The sequence below is a fragment of the Talpa europaea genome (assembly GCF_964194135.1).
Source record: "Talpa europaea genome assembly, chromosome: 4".
NCBI classification, from domain to species: Eukaryota; Metazoa; Chordata; class Mammalia; order Eulipotyphla; family Talpidae; genus Talpa; species Talpa europaea.
In genome coordinates, this window is record NC_140070.1 from 89,117,023 (window position 1) to 89,132,536 (window position 15,514).

A 15,514-nucleotide genomic window follows, 5' to 3' on the forward strand; every position below is an offset into this window, starting at 1 on the left:
GTCTTTAGTTTCTAATATTATTACATTATTATAACTTTAGATCTTATTTTGGGTATATGATTCATTTTGATGTAATATTTGTATATGCTCCAAGATATGGGTCAAGATTGATTTTCAATGGATTTCCAATTTTCCAGCACTGTTAGAAAAACTATTTCTTTATGAGTTATTATTCCATCATCAAATACCAATTGATTATGTAAGTGAAGATTAATTTTATTGTTTTCAGATTTATTTATTTATGCCTACAAGATCTGGGGTATAGGCCAGAGATACAGGGGGTGGGGGGGTGAGAGGATTCACAGACAGAGTGGGGAGCAGAACAGGTGGATCTACTGAAACATACTGCTGAGTGTAGCAATGAAATGAGAACAATTGTTTTTTGTTTCCAAGAACAATCCTAAGTGTATGTTAGTACCATGCCACAGTCTTTTCACACCATTAAATTCTAGACCCCAAGAAAGAACTACTTCCCTATTTAGAAACTTTCCTTTATGTAAAGGACTAGTCATTTCATCATATTTATGGAAGGTTAGCACTGAGAAGCCAAGCTCAGAAGATTAAAGGCAAATCATTGTTCAAGATTTTCTAAGGTACCAATTTATGCCAAAACTCATCTGGCAATCGCTTCTTGATCTACATAACTTTTGGGCCTCACAATTCAAACAACTCCGGAAAATGGTACCTTTATGTTAAAGTATTTATCTTACTAATCTACTTTTCTGAATGCTAGTTAGAAGAAACAAGATCTTTTTCTTTTGCCAAGGAGACCCTCTGGCTTTCACACTTACCTTTAATTGCTGAATAATCACCTGAGCCTTTTATTTGATTAAAGTATCTATTGCCTATAGCAACCACCAACTAAATGCCAAGAGAGCTCATTTTAAAATCTTTCTGGAAAACTGTAGGCTCCAAGTTTTGCTCTTGCTAACCTCCACCTCCTAAGTTTGCTACAATATGATTACTTAAGCAATTGTGCAACTCAGGGTAAATCCATTAAGACTACAATAGTATATGTATACATATATATATATATATATATATATACACACACACACATTCATGTATGTATATATTTATCTCTAAAATGCTTATTCTTATTCATACACAATATAGGACATATCCCCATTGTTTTCTTTACTGATTTTTTTCCAGTTGCTTGTTTTTCTAATATCTATAGAAAAGATGAAATTAAATTAAAGAAAAAAAAGAAAAAGTGTTCAAAAGAAGGATACACACAAAATACTTCTATTAAAGTGAGTATTTATATCCATGCAGGAGACTAATAAAATTCTAGCAATGTTATAAAAACATTCATACAACTTACAAAAATTTGAGAGGAATTTTCATTCTAATAGCATTGTTTTACTCTTACCAAAATTAATTTAGGATAAGAATCCACATGAATCAATAGTAGGTACCCGACCTGAAATAAAGTGATTGCTTTAAATGATTTCCAATACATCATATCTTATTATATTAGGATATGACAGGTTATGCTGTGCTTCATTGGGTTACATAATATCATTTTGAATATAACTCCAAGTCTATCTAATATAAGATGATGAATCAGGAAATAAAATGACAAGACCTCATTTACTTCTAGGTCTTAAATTAGATTTTTCTATCCGTACAAAAGAAAGCAAAGAAACCAAAATGGCTACCAGGAAGGCTGTCTTATTCATGTCAATGAGCAATTCACAACTATAGTCCCTACTTCATTTTGGGCAGAAATATCTGATGTCTTTGTAAGAGCTGGCATAAATTCTACAATTTCTATGAGAATGGACTATACCTGGTTTTATACAGGTTTGGGGGTGGTTATGATACAGACAGAAGCATTCTGTTACTATCAGGGAATCAGAATATTACATTCAAAAATCATTATATAATCCTAAAACACCCTAGAGCCTTGCCAGATCCCATTACAACATACATTAAGTGAGGAAATAAACTTCATGGGAATGTATAAGAATAATCTAGTAATTCTAGTAACTGAGATTGTGGATTGGTATATATTCTACAATATGGACACAAATAATGACAAAAACTATTTTTAATTAAGAGGAGGAGAACATGTTTTATCTAGTTTTAAACTCCCTCTAGTTTCATAGAGAGTAAATATCAAACTGCATTGCAACATGGTAATATTAAAAAATCTCATGACTAAAAATATTTTATTTTTAATGCCTAGGGAGTGAGCGAGGTAAATTTAAGAGGTATATGTCCAAAGGCATTACAGATAACTTTGTGTGAAAGATATGTCAGTGGATTACTGGTGCTGAAATATTAAAAGCCTTATTATAAATCAAAGAAAATTTGACATTTAATAATGCAGATAAAAGAAGTTTGGAGACAGCATAGTTTAATTTAGCTAATCCTGTACTTCTCAGATATGGCTTCCCAAGTCACACACTCATTATATATCATAAAAAATTGCTTTCTATACTTGTTGCCAAAGATATTTATGGATTACAATCATTAACATGTGTTTTAAGAAAATTTAGGTGCCATATACTACTTTAGTCAGATAAATCAATACTATTTTCAGTATATAGAAATAATTTTAGTGTCAATGTTCTGAATGCACTCCAAGACAGATGACAACAATCCATCCCATAAAAGTCCTGCTGTTGTTTCAGATTCAATGTACTGAAATGTAATTGGCAAATACCTTTACCTTATCCAACCTAAGGATAACTTCCCTTGATGGGTGGTGAAGACAAATATCCTGTCATCAGCACCAACTAGGTGATTCTTTTAAATGGAAGACAGTAGTACAATTTATAGACTTACATTTTAACAAAATTGATATTTAACCATAGCCAAATTAGGAGGTTGAAATAAGTAACACAGGCTTCTAAAATACATTATCATATGAAATTACTTCTCAATCATTTATTTTTATCTCAAAGGTGTACTAAGCTGCCGAATAACCAAGAGCTTACTTCCTCTTGCACTTTTTAAGTTGCATGAAGTTTTGAAAAGGATGGGTGTATTTATTTTGCTGATTCAATTAGTATCATTCATCATTCATCTGAAGATATCAGGAATATATTACTGATTTTCAGAAGATATGTACTCCATGTTAAAAGTTTTAGATGTCATATTTAGACACACTACCTACTTTTTTTCACTCTTGTGCCATCTGCATAGAAACAAACAAAAAAAATTTCTCTGCATCAGCTTAGCAAGAAAAATTTTGCTATGAAATAGAACCTGTGTGTCATTGAGTCTCAAATTTTGTTTCCTTCTGAGACTTTAGTCATAGTTTTGTTTTAGTCTATTTGCTATTGCAGAGGAAACATTTGTTTCAACACACACAAACACACACACACACACACACACACGCACACCCTCATGCCTGTCAATGGTCCCTAACAAAAAGGCTCCTGATTATTTATTTTACCTAATTGGCTTATGCATTTATAATGTTGAGGAGAACTGGCTATCTACAAGTTTATCAAGTCATAGTACTTATATACAAAGTTCTAAAACAAATATTTTTAGTTATTTTCTACAGACAATTCTTTGTTCCTTTATAAATAGGCACATAGAATAAACCCAATCAAATTGTGACTAGAAAAATAAAAAAGTATTTGAGAATCAAAATGAGCACAAATTTCACTGTAAACTAACAAATGCTCCCCATTTTTAAATGAGAACAAAGAAAAATTTACAAAGAATTATGTGAACAAAAAGTACAACTATGTATCCTATACAAATATGGAAACAATAAAGCTTCTAACTGAAAACAATGTTTCATAGAAGAATGTGCTATTCAATTTGACAGAATTATTTATTGAATATTAAAATTCATGGTCGGGGTGGTTTCCTGCTCAATAAAATGGTTTGTTTATATATTCAATCATACTGGAAATAAAATGTATTTTGCCAAACCCATATTTTAATACTCAATAGATATGCTATTATGTATACATGTCACATATAATATTTGTTTTATTACATATAAGGACGCCTGCATATATATAAAATCACTATCTATACAAGTCAACTGAATGAAATATTGTGAATTAACATAATAAGGATAGTTTGCTGATTAATTATATAAGGTGTGATAAAATAATTAATAATAAACAATACTAGGTATTCTCTTTTCAGCAAGCATAACAAGTTCTTTGCAAATGTATTATTGTATTATAAACATGTGATAGTAAATACAAAGTAATAATTTGAAGTTTTTTTTAAGAAAAAGACAAAAAATGATTTTATATTAATAAGGAAGTTGTCAAATCAACAGAAATTACCCTTTCCTTAGTGATGTTTCACTGGTACATAGGGTTTTTTTGGAAACAGTAAGTTCTCTCAAAATACTTGAATTCAAAATATCATGTATTGTTTTGATCAAAGATAAAGCAAATGGAAAAGGAAAAGGTCTACATCGATATTACTACTAGTACAAGAATGTTATTCCTGCCCAATTCATACAATAAATCAGAAACACAGGCTTAGAGCACATGGCAGTTAGGTATCATGACAAAGAAAATGTGATTTGATTGTAAAGTGTAGGTAACTTTTACTTATAATAAACCATTTTAAAGGAAATTGCCCTCTCTAATTTAGGTTTCCCCCTTTAAAGCGATGAATACAACTGATGAATTACTAAATTTTATTATCACTTTTACTCTATGTTGAATAAATCCCAAAGCAGTCCTGAAATAGGCTAAATATCTCAAAAATCAGAAATTCCACAACTTGTAGTCCAGTTAAATTTTCTTTCTTAATGATCATTTAACTGTATATTTTAAAGCACCCACAAAAATGTTATGCATAGATTTCATATATATCATATTAAAAGTGGGATGGACAAGTACATAATCTGTTATAATCAACCAGAAACACTTGGGATTTCTATATATTAAGCGATTGTTGTGTGCAAAGAAGTTGTTGGAAACAAAACTACATTGTCTCTCTTTATACAAGGGGATGCTGCTGAAAAGGAAATAGAAGATCTGATCTAATAATCCCTTTGTAAATATGCCAATGACAGCCCTTCCCATAATAATACATGCGGTATCTGGCAGTGGGAGAATCCTTGTATTTTATTTTATTTTTTTAAAATTTATTTTTATATTCCTTTTGCAAGATGTACCTAGTTTGCTCAGGAAAGCTTATGGGAAATAAACAGTATTTTAGAATTTATTGTGACGTTTCTGGAGAAATGTACTAAACTCTGTATTTATCAGCACATAACTTGCAGGTATTTTAAGAATAACTCGCTTTGCTGGAAATGATGACCTACACTGTCTCTGCATATCCCCCTACCCGCACCCCGCGCCCCGTGTTTGTTCCATCCTCACACCCCAAATGTGTACAAGGTGAGAACCCCATCACTTCATGGGTCATGGTTAGTAATGTCAATTAGTAAGGCCAGCAGGGAGCCGCACGGTTAGTACATTGGAAAGCCCTGACTTTCATAGCTTCACTGTGACGCATAGGGAATTACCTGGTTGGAAGGAGATGAGCGTTACCACCGGTTTGCTGGGCAAACAGGGACAACTTACCTCTCTGACCTGGGCCTCAACCTCTTCATCTGTGAAAACCTTGCCAGACGTATTCAGTCTTGGATGAGGCCCTCCCAGCAGGGAGTGCAAGAAGAGATGCAGTTTTTCAGGAAAAGCAGAAACTCCTGGAAGAGCAGAATTAGGGTTCCCCCTAACAGATCTTCGTGCACTCCAGAGGCAGCTAAAGGAGGTGCGGGCACATTCCTCATGAGGGCCAGTGAGCCACGAATGACAGGGCCTCTTGGGGTCTGTGGGCGGCCTGAACCCCGGCCAACCGATTTTGCTCAGTCTATCATGAATGGGGTTCATGCAGTGTGTGTGTATGGGGTAGGGAAGAGGTCTGGCTGGTGCCTCGTTGAGGGGTAATGGAGAAGGACAGCGAGCCCCACAAGCACCAGCTCAAGCGTCGCCGCTCATGGGCCGCGGGCCGCGTCTGCGCAGTGGCCGGAGAGCCTGGCGCGCGTGGTGGAGCGCAGCCGCCGTGCGCTCCCGGGCACTGGGCGCGCCCTCGCTGGCGGCGGAGCTGTGGCTGTGCTGCTAGAGCTGACCGTGGGCAGAGGTAAGGGTCGTGGCCTCTTAGCTGGCGGCTTTAGGGCCTCCTCCTCTTCACTCCATTTTCCTCTGGTTGCTGCTGCCAGGTCAGCTTGTCCTGTGTTCCTGGCGCGGGCCACCGAGCTCTTCTATGACCGCAAGGCTACTAGGTTACTTTTGCCTCCTGTCACCACATCGCGGTACACAAGCCTCTAGAACACGAGGCGGGAGTCGGAGTCAGAGTGTAAGGTGCACTTGCAACCATTTTCACTGACACAGACTAGATGTGGGATGATGGCGAAAAGGCAGACTTGTTCAGGGACTCTTCCTCCATCTGACCTGTGGTTGACATGCTCTTGGCAGTATCTACAAGAAAGACCTCACCCTGCTTCAGCAGGCAGCGTACTGGGGACTGACCCAGGGGCATAGGTGGCTGTCATTGTACAGGTGGTCACTGACATGTGGTAACAGAAATATTTCTGTAATTCAGGGAATCATTTCAGGTATGTCACCTTTCTTCACTGTCAATCAGCCCTTCTTCACTGAATTGTTTGCTAGTTTCCTTATTGAGATTCAGGTATTGCACCTGGCCAGCAGGATATTGTGTCTGACAACAATGAATTGATTGGATCTTGGTAGGTAGACTGGGTATACCATAGATACATGATATATAATGTAAAACAAAACAAAGCACAAGTAACCCCTTAAAATAAGAACAGATGGTCACAAGGAGAATTCTACAATGGGATATCTATGTTAACTTAGAGATAATAATGAGTAATTATTTTCTTAGATTATAATAGAATAATCAGGAAAATAAGAAAGAATTATAAGAAAACTTGAGTTTCATGAGCATTATAACCACATTGAAGGTAAAACAAGTCTTTACATAAAATATAAGGTAAAAATTTTACTCATGATGTAGAAAGTAAATTCATAAGAAATAAGGAAATGATAAATATGGTAGACATCCCACTAAAACACAGTAGAGCATTGTCAGCAATATCTTGAAAAGTTTCTAACACAAAATTTAAAAATAACAAGTATATTTTTGAAATGTTACAAAAATATTTTTTCAAAATAAAACAATATTAGTAGTTTTCTAACTCACTTTTAGACTGAATCACAAGCTCAAGAATAAAATTGCATGTCCACAAATAACAGTAATTTTGCTGAGCAGTGAAATTGCATAGATCAAGAAAAATCTAAAACATTGTTTTATATGTAGAAATACATTTTAATTGTCAAAATTAAACATATAGTAAAAGCATTTTGAAATGGTCAACCAAAGGAATTATATTAACAAGAACTAATTAAATGGCCTAAGTTATTAAAGTAAAAAATTCCTAGTTTTCTTTCTTCTAAGAGAAGAATTAGCATATTCTAATAGAAATATTGGCAGGATTTTTAAAAACAGGGAAAGTGAATTAAAAGTAAAAGGTATAACTCTTAAATCTGTCAGGTAAAAAAGCAAACCAATGACCATGTAGAATAAAATAGAAAATAATGCAACAGCAAAAATACATGACTATAGAAGTTATGTACATAAAGTAGTAGCATATTGCTTATTAACATACTTGTAAATATGTGAAATTTCATCATTAATAATTTTCTTGTTCTCATATGTTCATACTTGCGCAGTTCTTAAAATTCTGGAAAAAAGTAAATGCTTGGTAGATAATATGATGATGACAATGGTGATAATTATTTTTTATGACATTTTTGTAGAGCATACCTAATACATACACACAGAAAATAAAAAGTAAAGAATTCTAAATTAAGCAAAAATATGTGCAATAAGTAAGAGAATAAGAGGGCATGCATTTTATATCGATGCTTTACAGAAAGAATTATGTAGTGGAAAACAGGCAGATAGAAAAATCAGTGATTTGATTTATCTTTTTTTTTAAGATTGATTTATTTATACAAACTGGGGTATAGTCAGAGGCACAGGAGGGTGAGAAAATTCACCAGAGACAGAGCGGGGAGCAGAACAGGCAGACAGACCAAAGACACTGCTAAGGGGAGGAGTGGGCAAAGCACAAGAGGTCTGCTGCACCATGTGGGTTTCTCCCTGGCCGGCCGGGAATCGAACCCATGCTGCAGAGGCTGCGGACAGCTTCACAGTACAGTGCTCAGCCCGTTGCACCACCAGGGAGGCCCTTGATTTGTCTTTTAATAGTCTAAGACTCCTGTAGAACAGAAAGGTTTTATATATATATATATATATATATATATATATATATATATATATATAGAGAGAGAGAGAGAGAGAGAGAGGGAGAGAGAGACAGAGAGAGAGACAGAGAGAGAGACAGAGAGAGCTACATATAAGATATTGTATATATTAAAGATTTATTTATTTATACATGCAAGAACTGGGGTACAGGCCACAGGTGCAGGAGTGTGAGAGGATTCACCAGAGACAGAGTGGGGAGCAAAGCAGGCGGATTGGTTGAAATACACTGCTGAGGGGAGCAGTGCCCAAGACAGGAGAGGTCTGCTGCGCCATGTGGGTCACTTTCCTGGCAGGGGATCAACTAATGCTGCATTGCCTGCAGATACCTTCATTGTGCTGCAACCTAACCCCTTGTGCCATCAGGGAGGCCCAAGGAACAGAAAGTTTTGTAGAACAAAAGCAATAAACAGTAAGGAATGCCAATGAGTCAGATCTTCTCTAACTCAAGAATATAGAAAAGTTTCTTAATCTGGGGCAGAGAAATTCTGAAGTGCCTAAGAAATAGACTACACTAGTTAGATGGAGTGCAGAATTCTCAGATAATTTTTTTTTTTTAAGATTTGTTTATTTATTTGTACAAGCACTGGGTACAGTCGAAAGCACAGGAGGGTGAGAGAATTCACCAGAGCCAGAGCGGGGAACAGAACAGGCAGACTGACGAAATACACTGCTGAGGGGAGCAGCGGGCACCGCAGGAGTGGTCTGTAGCTTCATGTGGGACCCTCACCAGTGGCTGGGGATCAAACCGGCGCTGCAGAGGCTGCAGGTAGCCTCGCAGCCCAGCGCTCAACTGCTGCACCACCAGGGGAGGCCCTCAGATAATTTTTTGGAATCTAAGAATGAAGAGCCTCTCTGCCTCACTTCCTAGGTGTGACTGGTAGTTGTATTAACATTCTATTGAAGAAATAGTTCTATAATGTAAGGGACCCATAAGTTCACAGATTTTTTTTTTTTGCCTGTTTTGAGAAATAACTGATAATCCCAACAACCTGAAAGAATGGCAATGAAGAGCCAGAAAACCCTCTGGATTGACAGAACTGCTGGAATCAAACAGGGTGAATCAGTAGCAGTATGCATGATATAATGACACAGTTGCTTCCAAAGTGATGTCATTGTAGAAAATTGTCTAGCAAGAATGAAAACTCCAGTGTTCCTTACCCTTTACCTTAAAACATTGATGTCATGTAAGTCCTCTTGGAAAAGTGTGAAATAGATCAATAGTGGTGGAACCCACATTGATTTGAATTAACTTTTGATATATGGAAAGAACTGGGACTCATAATACAAATTGAGTTTCCAAAAGCATGAAAGAAAAAAGTTCTCATTCTTATATATTTGTTCTCTGATGTGAAATTTTGTATTGATAACAACTGTGTAATTGTGTATGAATATATGCCAAAATAAAGGTAGACTACATTTATCAATTATATAATTGATATCTACTTATAAAATTCAAGCCAATTAGCAAAAACAATAAATAAAGTTGATGAGTTTATAAATATACAAATTTTAAATAGTCCCTTAATTATCAATACAACCAAAAATAAATGAACAAAAATATTCAGCCTCAGGAAATAAAATTGTCATGTACTTAGAAATAACTTTAGCAAGAACATTTTATAATTTAAAGGATAAAATTACTTCATAAAATATAAATATTACTGCAAAATAAAAGGATCAGAAGAATAACTTGCTAAATTTGCAAATTTAATCAAGTGCTTTAGAAAGTTTGCTGAAGACAAAATACAAACTATAAAATCACTATCGTTCATATATACAGAAGTAACCAGGTAAAAATTTTAACCAAAAGAAATGCATTTAATAGTACTAATAAAACAATGTGTTTAGAAAATAAAAGCATTAAATTTGGGCCTCCCTGGTGGCACAAGGGGTTAAGACACAACCTATGACTATCTGCAGCCACTGCAGCACAAGTTCAATCCTGGCCAGGATGCCCACTGCTCCCCTCAGCAGTGTATTTCCGTCGATTTACCTGTTCTGCTCCCCACTCTGTCTCTGGTGAATCCTCTCACCTCCCACACCTCTGGCCTGTACCTCAGCTCTTGTATACATAAATAAATAAATCTTTTTTAAAAAAGTGATAAATTTTTTTCAGAGGAAAAGAAATAATGAAAAGGTGATGATGGGCTAGATTACAAAAAGGAGAGACTTCCTTTTTTCCTTCATTGAAGATATAAGTGGAAGTAAAATCATTTACTCAGATTTATAGCTTTAAAGAAAATGGAGTAACTTGGGACAGACTAGCCAAGGTTTCATCTGAGAATAACTAGAACATCTGAATGAACTACAAAAACTGTCTCTGGAAAGGAACCAATCTGGAATTATATAATAGGGAAAGTATTTTAAAAAATTAAAACACATTTAGAGAAACAAAATACAATATTTTTCCCCTAGTTGATTTCTACTAAAAGAAATTACAGTAGAGTTTTCCAGTAAGGAAAAAGAAAATAGATACCTCAAAATTGGGAAAGGTAAGCAGTCAATATAAATGTACACTGACTTTCTAAAACAACTATTTTAATAACTTATGTACTTTAAAATAAAGGCAAACAGTTGTAATAATACAAAAAGGAAAGAGGAGGTAAATATTTTAAAGGCTCTAAAATTCAAACATTATTTTGAAGTAGTAAAAACAAAAAAAAAATCATACGCTAATAAGTTATATAAATTACACAGTAATCATTTAAGTCATTATTTTGAGATAATCACAAAAAAACAGGAAAATAATATATGCTTAAGTGATTAAATGAAAAGTACAAAGATAAGTGATTAATCCAAATTAAACTATGAAAGTAGATGAAAGAAGCAATGTCTTGATGAATTATTCATAGTAACTGTAGTAATGCTAGATAAAGTAGAATGTTAATCTTACTAGAATTCTGGACAAAGTGTAAGGCAAAACACCTTTCTACAGCTAGAGGGATGTGATGTTTTATTTTATCTGTTAATTTGACTGAATTATGGATATACAGATACCTGGCTAAACGTTATTTCTGGGTATTTTTATGAGGGAATTTCTGGATGAAATTAGCATTTAAGCTGAACACAGTAAAACAGCACCCCCCCATAATGTGGGAAGGCATTATCCAATCCAGTGAAGGCCTCAATGGCACAACAGCCTTGAGATAGGAGGAATTCACCACTATTGCTTTCTATCTGCTCACTTGAGTCAAAATATCTCATATCATCTCAGGTTCTTAGACTGTGGTTGGACTTACACCATAAGTCCCCCTAATTCTCCGGTCTTCATGCCGAGACTGAAAGACAGCCCTAGTTTTCCTAGATCTTCAGCTTGCAGATGACAGATCATGGGATTCTCTGCTGTTTATTCATGTGAGTCAATTCCTATAAATGAATGAATGAGCAAAATATTAAGGTATATAATGAGCATATTTATTTAAATAGGTATATATCTATATTATGTGTTCATATACTACTAGTTCTGTTTCTTTAGGCAATTCTAACTGATACGTTTTTTATAATGATAGTGAACTCTTCCATTCATCAGGAGAATTCTAAGCGCTATTCATTCCCATAACATAGCTTCCAAATATAAAGCAAAAATTATAAAAAATAACTAGATCAATAGAAAAATATTAGAAGATATTAATCTCTCTCTCTTTCAAAAGTTGATTAGCTGAGTAGGTTTTTAAAAAAGAGGAAACCAGTAGAATATGGTGGAGTGTTATTAGTGCTTTGGTGATAGACACAGTGTGGTAACATAAATCTAAGGAGGTTGAACCTATACCCCGGAATCATGTATAATATTGTAAACCATTGTTACCTCAATACAAATAATACAATCAAAAATTTTATATTTTAAATGCATTTTCTTTTTAAGATTTATCTATTTATACAAACACTGGGTACAGTCAGAAGCGCGGGAGGGTGAGAGAATTCACCAGAGCCGGAGCAGGGAACAGAACAGGCAGACTGACGAAGTACACTGCTGAGGGGAGCAGCAGGCATGGCAGGAGAGGTCTGTGCGACATGTGGGACTGTCGCCAGCAGCTGGCAGCGCTGCAGAGGCTGTGAGCAGCTTCTCAGCCCAGTGCTCAACTGCTGCACCACCAGGGGAGGCCCTATATTTTAAATGCATTTGACTCTAAAAAATAAAATGTTGCATCACTGCAGTTATATAAAAATATAATAGTATCTGTGCACTTATTCATGTTAAATAACTATAAAGTTGTACATATTCTGACACACTTAAAAATGAAATAGAATTTTAAAATTCCACATAGAAAATTAAGCACTTATTTTAAAATAATGGATCAAAAAATTCACAACAGGTATCCATGACATATGTTGGTTTAATTGATAATGACTATATAAAGTGTCAAAATTTGCTTCTGTTCAAATGGACCAACAGGATCTGACTTTACCTTTCTGCTCAGTTTAGTAACTGGGAAAAATATGTTAAGCAATAATCTTTGAGACACTGAACCTCAGGAGTAGCATAAACCCTGACAGATTTTTTTTTTCTTTTTTGTAAAGCAAGTGCTTTCCTTAAGCTTTGGGGATTGCTGAGGTACCCACTTCAAATACAGTTATCTGGAATAAACACATTGCCAGCCACATAGATAAAGATCCAGGCTATTCTCCTTGAAATTGCTTTGTTTAAAGATTTTTAGTTGATTTAGATAACTGACTCTTTAGCCACTTGCTGTTAATTCTTGCTCTTACATTTTAAATTCACCAATAATGTGTGTACCCATAAAACCCTCAACCTCAATAAAAGCAGAACCCCAGGAACACTCTTTCCTCACACCAGGCCTTCCCCTCTGTGAGGACATCTTGTAATAATAATAAAAACTACAAGGACCTGTCCACCTACATTGGTCTCAAAAGGGGAACTGAGACCCAGGTGAGTGTCCCCAGGCATTTCTAGCAGATAGCATTACTCTCAGCTAGACTGGCTTAGACTGACACAAAACATTAAGTAATAAAGTAAAGTGATTTTCAGTAGGCAGAAAACAATGAGGTTTGCCCTCCATTGCCTCATCTCACTGCTCTGAAGAGGTTTTCAGGTTGTGGGGAAAAGAGAAACCAGACAGTCTGGCCAACATCCTAAACCAGACAGCGTGCAGGGATATGAAGAAAGCTAGATGGCTAAACTTCACAGAACACTGTACCAGAGAATAGAAAGATCTGGACATCTGCACAGGGTGCTCTTAGAACAGGTACATGCATCTGAGTAACACTTGCTGAATTCAGGAAAATAACCACCCAAAAAATACAGGGAGTATTATTAGAAACTTTCAGGAACCCAGGAATAGTGCATGCTCTTACCAGCACAACTTCTTAATGCATAAGGCAATGAGTGGAATATTTAAAAGTGTCTTACCTTTGTAATGAAGTGTGATCACCCTCGCTGCAGTGGTGTTCTTATTTGATGATATGAAGCAATTGTGACATCTCATATGCTGCTGATGTTAGTAAATTACAGTCACTTTGGAAAACTGAAAGTAGCAACTGAAGCTGAATTTGTGCTTACCTGTGACTTAGCGATTGCACATTCAGATTAATATCCAGAGGATATGTGTACAAATGTTCACCACTCAACATATACAAACTTCATCACAGAACTGTTCATGGTATTCAAAAACTGGAAATCACCTAAAAATGTACTGACAAAAGAACAAATTGTTATAGCATACACTGTATAACTCTGTGTTGAATAAATTGCAATTACCTACACCCATATGGTTGTATTTCACAAATATATTCTTGAGTGAAAAAAATCAGAAACAAAGCATTATAAAATGCATATTGTCGTTTACATAAAATTCAAGCTGGCAACATTTTATCATGTTTGATATTAAGGAAATCACTTTTACCTTCCATCACAATAAGTATGCTACCTTTTGTAGTGCTAATAATTTATAGCAAGAAATGTTCTAGAAGCATGCTGTGGAATCCTACTTAATAACCTCAAAGTTGATGAGTTTAAAATGGGTCAAAGAAGCTATGCCCAATTCCCCAACCTAGACTAGATCTTTGTGTATTTCTTTTCGCTACATTCACACTCCTAGTCACTGTAACAGAGTTTATCACATATCAATACCTCTGTGTGCCTACAATTACAGGTAACTGTGAAATTATCAGGAGGTACCTCACACATTTCTGTACTAGCAAGTTATTCTAGTCGTGCTCTATTCCAATTCTGTTTCTTTGTCTAGACTATTTCACTTACAGACACCTGTTGCAAGTAACTTGGAAAGTAAATGCTGTTTCTGCTCTTCCCCTTATTTTTCAACAAAATTATTGTTTAACTCTGGCAGCTTTCTCCCAGTTGTTTCTCAGATATACCTGTTCTTTTCTATTCCTTGCATCCCTGCCTTCATTCGGGTCATTATTAAATTTTAACTAGATTGATTTATCACATTTGATTTGTACGCTTCTAGAATCAGCCCTTTCATGATGCATTTATATAATTCCTGTCAGTATGGTTGAAATATCAGATTAATACTTTCAGTTCAAGATGGCCCACTGTGAATTTAACTCTCTCCTTAACTCAAAGGCAAACAAATACATAAAAACATGAAAGGATTGAGAAAATAAAAGCCAGTTATAACATCTAAATAATTCCTAAACTTGAATATAAAAAGTTCAAGTTACATCCTAAGAAACCTGTTTTAACTGCAGCAACTCCTAGATGAACTGTAAGATATTTTTAAATAAGTCAACAATTTCCCTTGCTCTGTTTCTTAACAGATTCAACATCTGCAATGATTTGCATTTTCAGGCTTATTGTAAAAAGCAATTCACTAAGAAAAGTAAGTAACCTGTCCTACTGTGTCATGAGTGGGAAGTAGAACAAAATAGGAAACAAAAAAAGAGGGTAGAAAAAAATTAAAAAGTCAGAACTTCCAAAAAAAAAAAAAAGGCAGAACTTCCAAATAGAAAAATATTTCAAACTGCATCGTCTTCAGGGTAAACCTCTCTTTAATTTGGCAAATATTGATCCCCAAACCAACCTATCTATAAGAAATACTACCACTTGGTAACTCTTGACTTATTTTCCCTGAATTATCCTTGAAGCTTCTTATTCAGAGTTCCTCAGAGATACCGATGGAATTTTGCAGATTGCTTTTTCCAATCAAGTATTTCTTCACACTCATGAAGGACACAAGGGGATCAAAATAACTAAGATAAAGGATCCAAACAAGTGAATTCAGAGGAGATTAAGCTAATT